This window comes from Nannospalax galili, unplaced genomic scaffold (genome assembly GCF_000622305.1).
Source record: "Nannospalax galili isolate Female #2095 unplaced genomic scaffold, S.galili_v1.0 scaffold210, whole genome shotgun sequence".
NCBI lineage: Eukaryota > Metazoa > Chordata > Mammalia > Rodentia > Spalacidae > Nannospalax > Nannospalax galili.
The window spans coordinates 2,030,941-2,040,628 of record NW_008329365.1 but is presented as its reverse complement, the minus strand read 5'-3'; positions in this window follow the sequence as shown (position 1 = coordinate 2,040,628).

Here is a 9,688-nt window from a genome sequence, read left to right as displayed (position 1 = left end):
ACACTTCTCCTACCCTGGTCTGGGGCTCTGTGACTTCTTACCTGGAGTGCTACAGAGTCTGCTAACTGGTCTCCCCACTTCTCTCTTGCCTCTTTGAAGTACTTCCTACTGAGTAATCAAAGCGATTGAAGTTGGCCAAAGTCAGATCAAAACTCTGGTCAAAGACAACTTACTTCAATTGGAATAAAATCAAGTCTTTACCATGGTTTAGAAATTGTACATTATCAGAGCCCCTACTTCCCCTCTGACCTCATCTCATACCGCCCAGCACCCATCACTATCTTTCTGGCTCACTATCTCTCTCTTGCCTGCCCCTCAGCCATCCCAAGGATGTTCTTAACCTCCTTTTGGATTTGCTGCTTCCTCTGCCTGAAATATGGACAATCCATGGTCTGGTCCATGTCCTTCCCCCACTCAGGTCTCTGCTCAGATGTCTCTGTGTAAGAGTCCTCTCCTATTAATGCAGCATCTGCGTTCATTCCTCTCTCCTGTCCACTAGTCAGTCTATTTGTCTTTTTTGGCACTTAGAACAACATGACGTATTACGTTTATTTGTGTATTGTGTGCCTTCCACACTTGAGTGTAAGCACCACTCCGTGACAGCAGCAGGGACTTTGGTTACCTTTGTTCTCTGCTGTGTCCCCAGAGAGTCTGGCATCTGCTAAGTCCTCATTAAAAATTTAATGAATAAAGAAATGAACAAATAATCATGTGAATGATTATTCAGAGAGACTGATCAGAAACAGAAAGTGGGCAGCTTCCAGGTTTTTTTTTTGTGTGTGTGTGTGTATTACTTTGCAGAAACTGAGATTAGAGTTGAGGGAGATTTTTTTTCTGTGTTTTCTCAATGTGAAGAATAGAATGTTGAAAAAGATGCATAGGTGGCAGGATGTCTCTTGTTCTAAATGTTTCCGTTACAGATGTTGTACACATATTTCAGTCATGGGAATTAAATTATCATGGCTATGAATTCATTCTTTATGTTTATTTCATGTTGTTATGATACAAACAACACTGACTGGTCAACTTGCCTTTGTTTACAACATTTTCCTTGTAAAACTATTTTTCAGACATGGTCTCCCTATAGCCCTAGCTGACCTGGAACTTGCTATGTAGACCAGGCCTGGCCTCGATCTCAAAGAGATCCTACTGCCTCTGCCTCCAGAGTGCTGGGATTAAAGGCATGCATCACCACACCAGGCTGGAAAAATATTTTTAAAGATTTATGTTATTTTTAAATTTTATGTATATGAGTGCTTATCTGTGCGTATGCCTAGTGCTCTCAGAGGCCAAATGAAGACGTCAGATCCCCTGGAACTGGAGTTACAGATTGTTGTGAGCTACCATGTGGGTGCTGGGAACTGAACCCACATCCTCTGCAAAAAACAGCAAGAACTTTTTTTTTTTTGTTTTTTTTTGTCTTTTTGAGACAGGGTCTCTCTATAGCCACAGCTGGCCTGGAACTGGCTATGTAAACCAGGCTGGCCTCAATCTCACAGAGATCTACCTGCTTTTGCCTCCTGAGTGCTAGGATTAAAGGAGTGTACCACTATGCCCAGCTTAGAACAGCAAGTACTTTTAACTGCTGACCCGTCTTTCTAGACCCTGAAAATATATTTTTTTCCTAGCTAAAAAAAAGCCACTTTTCTTTAACCCTGACCTTACCAGATTTAAATTGAGGGTCTCACTCTGTGATCGCAAGCTGGCCTACAATTCTCTAGGTAACCCATGTTGGGTTCCAATTTGTGGGCAGTCCTGCTTCTGCCTCCCAAAAGTGCTAGACTTATAAGTATGAGCCACCATGCCTTGCCCCACCCCCCATTTTTTTTTTTTTTTAATTTGGTGTTTTTCAAAGATGCCACTTTTCCAAAGATCTGAATTCTATCATCCCCCACAACTTCCTTTTTAATTACCACCTGAGTGTGTCGGGGGATAGGGCATGCTTGCCAGGGTGTGCATGTGGAAATCAGAGGACAGTTTGGAACTGGTTCTCTCCCACCACTGTGTGGATTCTGGGGGAATGAACTCAGGCCATCAGACTTGACAAACTGAGCCTTCCCCCAGCCCCATAACTTTTTTTGTGACTAGTTCATTGTTAGTTAATTAAGCCAAGGGGCTTCAGGGATGCAATCTGCAAATCCACCAAGTCATTGCCCCTCCTAAAATGGACTGTAGAGTCATCTTCAGAAGAGGGGGACACTTGTCCTCGTGTCTCCTTGACTTTCTTTGGAACACTCAGTCCTCTTTCTCAGAGATTCATCTGCAGGAGAAGGCCACAGTGATCGCCTCAGAACTGTGGCCTAACAGGCGCAGCTGTGATGACGTCAGAAGCAAGCTGCTTTCAAATATGTAAAGTACTGTATTAATCAGTGATGTTCGGTTCCACATACAAAAAAACTGTAACACAGGAGTTTGGAGCAAAAGCGAGAAACTGTCCTATAATCATGAGGCTGTGTCTGTGAACCTAAGTATAGGAACTGGGGACCTCGTGAGCTGCAGGATCCACAAGCTGTGGTGTTTTGGGTTACTAAGAGTTAACTTTCTATAAGCCCACGGTCTCTGTTCTCTGACCCCCTTTGTGTGCCCTTTTTCTTCTCTTCTGACACTCTGCAGACAGACTTTATCTACATCTCCATCACACATGGGCTGAAGATAGTGTTCTTAAAAGGGCACTTCTAATCCCAAATCCACATTACCTTATTAGTCTCTAACTTACAATGGTCTGTTGCTTGTGTGTGCAGCAGATTCCCAAATTACCTCCCCATGTAGCCTCTCCAGGCTCATCATACCCATACTTTCCTTCCAAATACAAAGATCTGATGGTACAAGACAGTTTGGGTCCCTGTTTTAACAGTTACCTCCCAGGGCACAGCCAAGGCTGGAGGCACCAGAAACCACGTGCAGCCACACCTTTGAGACTGAGGAGCTCAGGCAAGCCGGCTTCCAACTTTGCTCCAAATCCCCCATCTCTGTCTCATGGCCTTTCTGCCTCTCACCAGGACTCTGAACCACCTCCCAACTCCCTTTGGATTCATGCTACAGTGGGACCATCTGCCCAGCTTTTCCTTTAGTTCTCTATGTAGACACTGTCTCATGACCCTCAGTCTCAACCTCTGCAGATCTCTTTATCCCACAAATCCAAACCCCAGAACTCTAACACAAGCCTAGGCCCTAGTTCAGGGCCCAGACTTGCTTTTGTTCAGCGGACAAGTTTGTACAGCAGTCATGTCATGCTCTTAACGAAATTCCTGCAGTGCCCACTGCTGAATAGAGGACCAGATTTTATTTTAACGCTGTTTATGTCCAGTGATGGTCTGATTCCCACCCTTCAATTACCGTTCTATTGATACATACTTATAACTTGATATTTCCTTCCTTCCTTCCCTTCCTTCCTTCCTCTTTCTTCCCTTCTTCCCTTCCTTCCTTTCTTTGTCTTTTGAAATGGGCTCTCCTTCCCATATAGCCAAGGCTGGCCTTGAACTGATCGTCTGTCTCTACCTCCCAAGTGCTGGGATTACATACGTACACAACCATGCCCCACCCCTAGAGTTTCATATAGCCCAGGTTGACCTCAAATTCACTTTGTAGCTGACTGAGGCTGGCCTTGAACTCTTGATCCTCCTGTCTCTACTTCCCCATGGGATTATAGGCAATTATATTTATAATCATATGTATAAAATTATATATAAATTAGAATTTTTGTTTAAAAAATTTTTGTAATAACATTTAATTACTTATTTATGTATTTATCTACTTATTTGTGTGTGTATGAGTAGGTTTCCTCCTTCTACCATGTGTGTCCCAGGGACTGAAGTCAGGCTTGGTGGTAAGCACAAGCTGAGACATCTCTTAGGCCCACATTTTTCTTATGCTTCAAGAGCCTGATGCATACATCACCTCTTCCCTAAAGTCTCCGTCTTCTTTCCTGTACTTCCTGGCATCCTGTTCATCTGTGTATTGCTTCCTACTTCTAGTTTTTGTGCATGTGATGGTTTGCTGTTGAGGTTGTGAACTCACTGGTAGGGACAGTGACTTACTCATCTCTTTACTTCCCGTGCCACCGAAGCAAATGCAATTTCCCAACCCATGGTAAGTTCACATTATTCTACTCCTTAAACCTTCCTGACGTTCTAGTGTTTTCCGGCATCACTAAGAAACATAAGTACATCCTGAGGCCCCCAAGGTCCTAGGTGAGCTGATGCTCTTATTGACACTCTCCCCTTGCTCTGCCTTGTACACGACACAGGTATCCTTCAATATGTCCAGAGTTCCCACTTCAGAGCCTTTGCATGTGCCCTTGTCTTTACTGGGATACTGATGCCTTGCTTGTTTTCTCATGCCCTTCTCTCAAAAGCCAGTTTCCCTTACCGTGCGCCCATCACTTTCCCTTTCTCCACAGTATCACCTCCTACCACAGTGCATTTTACTCATTTACTGTGTATTTTTTCTCTCTCTCATTTCTTTATTAGAATGTAAGTTTCATCCTAATTTGGAACTATGTGTTCTCTATCCACAGAGCCTAGGATAATGTCTCAATTAGAGGAGGCACCAATAAATCTGTGAAGAAAGGGAAAGAAAGGAAAGAAAGCTGTGTGGTAGAACATGGCTATAATCTCAACAGTCAGGAAGCTGAGGCAGGAGGGACTGCAACAAGTTGGGGGCCAGTCTGAGTTACACAGTAGACAATGTTTAAAAAAAAACCCAAACCAATCAAACAAAGGAAAACCCCCAAAAACAAGCAACAGCTGGGTGTGGTAGCACATGCCTGTAATCCCAGCACTCCAGGAGGCAGAGACATGAACAAGATAAATTCAAGGCTCAGCCTGCTCTATACGGTGAGTTCCAGGCCAGCCAAGACTACATATAAAGACTGTCTCCAAACAAACACCCCCAAACTAAAACCAAACCAAACCAAACAATAGCAAAAACAAAACAACAAAACCAACTAAAAACAAATTCTTTACATTTTTTTGAGAAAGGATCTCACTGTTTCCCTGGCAGACCTGGAACTCACTGTGTAGACCAGGCTGGCCTCAAACTATGTGCCTCAGCCTCCAGAGTGCTGGGATTAAGGCATGACCCACCATATTCAGTAAAATAAAAAAGGAAAAAAAAAAAAAAAAAAGAAACAGCACATTAACAGAAGGTGCTCAGTAAATATTTGTTCAGTTGAATTAAGTGTCAAAAACAGACGACTGGAACTTCCCAACTCTAAGAATACCGCAGCCTAAGGAATGGTGACGCTGAGTGGAAGCTGTCTCCTCCTAAACAGGGCTCCGAGTGGGCATGTGTGGTGGGAGGGCCGCTGTATCTTCACAGACACACTTGGGGCTCCTAATAGCCCAGAGAGAATCGCACCTGGGAATAGGGCTGCGGGAGTTGCAGCTGCTCGCCATTACCCATTCTGAGCCCTGGTCTGCTACACAGGTGTTTTAAAGTTGTTTTGGTCTTTGCCTCTCTCCCTCAGTTTGCGAAAGACACAGAAACTTGGGGGTGGGGATGTGTGGGTGACACTTATCAGTTCCAAGAAAGCACCCGCGGTGGAAATAAAACTTCACAAAGAACTCGGGGGTCTTGGGGTAAGCAAGCCTCCCCCCCCCACCTCCCCGTTTAAGAGCGGTGTGCTGTGGGACTTCAACCGGGCATCTGAAAGTTTTCTCTTCGGTTTACTCTTGCGCAGGTCCCAAACTTTCTACAAGATGAAGGCGCTCTCATCTCTACCTCTTCCTTTCGAGGACTCCATAGTGGTTTTTTTTTCCACGCTTCGCTGCTGCTACTATAGGGGACGCCCGCCTAGTCATTATTTGCCTTACGATCTCGGGTACCTTGACTGTAAACAAAACACTTTAGTAGTGAGGTCGTTTTAAGCACAGCTGGTCTGCCTGCTGGCAGCCAGACCTCTTAAGGTGGAGTGGCCTGGACTGGTTTACTGTTAAGATTAACAGAGCAACAAAATGGTGCTCCTATGTACTATTGAAAAATTCCTTGTGTGTAGAAATAGAACTATTGACTTTCTCTTTTCAGGTATGTTGAATTAAAAAACAAAACCTTCTGTGGAAAGCTGAAATTTCTCTACATATGTTTTGTAGTTTGGGCAGACACACACACACACACACACACACACACACACATCAAAGTTCCTGTGCAGTCTAACAATAATTTCTTTTTTTTTTTTTCTGAGACAGGATCTTACCTAGCCCAGGATGGCCTTGAACTCCGTGTTGTTGAGGATGGGTTTGAACTCCTGATCCTCCTACTTCTCCCTCTTGAGTGCTGGGATCTCTAGCAATTATTTTGAAACTTGGATATTAGTGTCAAGGATTGGTATGTATTGTCATAAGGCTCACCCTCATTTTCCTGTCCAGTCCAATAAATTAGGTAGGAATGTCAAATGTAGAAAAAAATACCTGGGCGATCAGTGAGATGAGTGGGTAAAGACACTTGGTTGTGCAAACCTGGCAACCCAAGTTTAATATGCAGAGCCCACAGAAAGGTGAAAGGAGAGCAGCGACACCACAAAGTTGTCCTCTGACCTCCACATGCGTACCACGCTCATTTGCCCCCACACAGACAATAATAAATACATTTAAATTATTTTGTTACATTTATTTATTCTGTGTGAATGTGGGTAGGTCAGAGTACAGCTTGCAGGAGTTGGTTCTCTCCTTCCACTATATGGGTTCCAGGAACTGAACTCAGCAAGCTTTACCCCTTGAGCCATCTCACCACCCCTAATTTAAAAAAAACAGGGGACAGGAGGAGAGATGGTTCAGTGGTTAAGAATACTGATTGCTCTTGCAGAGGACCCAGGTTTGGTTCCCAGCACCCGCATGGCATCTAACAGCCACCATAACTCCAGTTCCAGGGGATCCAACAACCTCTTCTGACCTCCGCAGGCATTGCATGCACATGGTGCACTTACATGCATGCAAAATATTCATGCACATTAAACAAAACAAAACAAGCAAAAAACCTTCTGGGCACAGTGGGGTGGGCCTGTAGCCCCAGCTACTGGGTCTAGAAAAATTAATTTTATGTGTATAACTATTTTGGCTATGTATGTGCATCACATGCATGTAGTGCCCACAAAGGCCAGAAGAGGGCGGGCATTGAATCCCCTAGAATTGGAGTTACAGATGGTTGTCACCCTCCATATGGGTACTGGGAACCAAACCCTGGTCCTCTGCAAGAGCAGAGGGTGCTCTTAACTACTGAGACATCTCTCCAGCCCCTTGCTTTTGTTTTTAGGAGACAGATCTCATGTAGCCCAAGCTGGCCTCCAATTCAACTATGTAGTCAAAGATGACCTTAAATTCCTGATCCTCCTGCCTCTACCCAGACACTTTGGCACCACACCACTCCAGTGGGCAATCCCAGCTACTTGGGAAGCTAAGGTAGAACACAGGAGTTCAAGGCCAGCTTGAGCAACACAGTGACAACCTTCTGAAGCACAACAAAACAGGGACTGGAGAGATGGCTCAGTGGTTAAGAACACTGGCTGCTCTTGGAGAGGACCTGGGTTTGATTCTGAACACCCACATGGTGGCTTACAACTATCTGTAACTCCAGTTCCAGGGGAATTCAACACCCTTTTCTGACCTCTGTGGGCATTGCTCAACACAGCTACACTTTCGTACATGCAGGCAATACACCCATACACATAAATAAATACACTTTTTAAACAACACAACAAAATAGAGAAAAAAAAACACCACAAAAGATGCAACTTTCCACCTTGGCCCCAACTGAACTCTTCCCTGTGAGTTAGGAAGTCCTGACATTGAATCCAGTTCTGGAAAATTCCTTGGTCACTACTCTCTGGGTGTCACCCCTCTTTTTGAAATTTGTGTTTTAGTTGAACTAGTAGTGATACCAGAGGCCAGTGACAGCTGCACTAAAATAACAGTGACAGCAAGGAAACATCTGCAGGCAGCCCAGGCCTGGAAGGAGCCATTTTGGATCCCTGGGAGAGAGGATGGCCTGCAGAATGCAGCTCAAGCAAATCCAGACAAAACCCGGAACCGCTGGGACCACCAGGAAGGAAAGGGACAGAAAATGAAGCCGCTTGAGAATGAGACCCACATCTAGTCCTGGCTTTGCCACCAACTGTATGTAAGTCCCCAGACAGGAAACCTGAGTCTCAATTTCCTCATTGGTAAAAAGAGGCTAAACCACAGGGTCCCTAAGGGCCCCTGGACTGTAACATTTCGGAATTTAGGAGGTGAGACAGGCACACAAAAACAGACAAGATGTAGCTAAGAAAACAATTCAGCAGTCAAACACAGAGCACAGATGCGTAAGAAAAGCCTGCTGTGTGTGATATTATAACAGAATCTTAGTTTCTGATAAAATTTATTGTGTTTAGGCCAAACCAAGACTTTCTTGGGAATGTGACTGGGTGGGCACGTAAAGAATCCCACTGAACTGTGTTGGTGATGACAGACCTGCTCATTCTGTTTTAACTTCCATCACCAAGCTCAACACACATTGATAAAGAAATCAGAAGTTGGGAAGAGGAGCAAAGGAATGCCCAAATATTACTAGATGTGATCAGCATGGTGCTGGTTTTGCAAATCACTTCATAATCTGGACTTGGCTATCAGGGAAGTATTTTCACTCTTTAACAGCTTGCACCTCTCTAAAAGCATTTGCTTGCATTTGAATATTATTTTGAGTGTGTCGGGAGCAACAGGCTGGTGGGAGAGAAAAGGGGAGGAAGGAAGGAGCTGTTGTATTTGGCTTCTAGACTCAGGTGGAGAAAACTGCTTCAGCCCGGGAAAGAACTGAAAAGTATAAAGAGGCGAGTTGCCACACGCAGCCTATGGCAATGCCCTTAACTGTGCTAGGGAACCAAGAACTAGAGGCAGGGGTGTAACCTGGCTTTTTCAAAAGTGTCTGGGGTGGCTACAAAGTATCTAAGGGACTTCAGAGACCACTGAAAGTTTCGATCGAGATGCTTATCGGGAGAGTGGATGGATTCAGAAACACGATGATCGCTCTGTGTATCTCTTGCTAACTTAAAGACGTAGGTCCTGGGCTCCTTTCAGGAGCACCACAACCCGCGCGCCCGGCCTCTCCTGACTTGTGGGGTCAGGCTGAGCAGCCCATTCCTGAAACCCCGACTAAAGCTTTCAGCCAGGGGGCTCCCAGGCGCTGAGCCAAGATTTCCCGGCCTCCCCCGCATCCTCCCGCATCCTGGGCTGGGCGAGTGCAAGCGGACTGAGCTAGCCACCCAGCTCCTGCGCACCCGGAGCGCCTCTGGTCCAGGGCCTGGGTTTCCCGGGCGGGGAGGTCGCGGCTGGGAGCGGTGGCGCGCCAGGCGGCGCAGCGCAGTGTGGGGACCTCGAGCCCCAGGTCCTAGCCGGGCTGCTTGGCCGCCCCGCAGGCCCCTCCCCAGCTCCCCGGCCGTTTGGCTAGTTTGTTTGTCTTATTTTTAATTTCTCCGAGGCCAGCCAGAGCAGGTTTGTTGGCAGCGATACACCTCCGAGCAGTCACGCGACCAGCTAATGTCCTGGCCGCGCAGCCGGGAGAAAGCGCGTTCGGGAGCGCGGAGAGGCGGCCGCGCTCCCGGGGCCACCTTAAGAGCGTGCTCGCCAGCCTCGGCTGGGCGGCTCCCGGCGCAGCGACCAATGGATCGCCTCCTCTGTTTAAATAGACTTGCTGTGTCAATCATCTTCTTCTTCGTCAG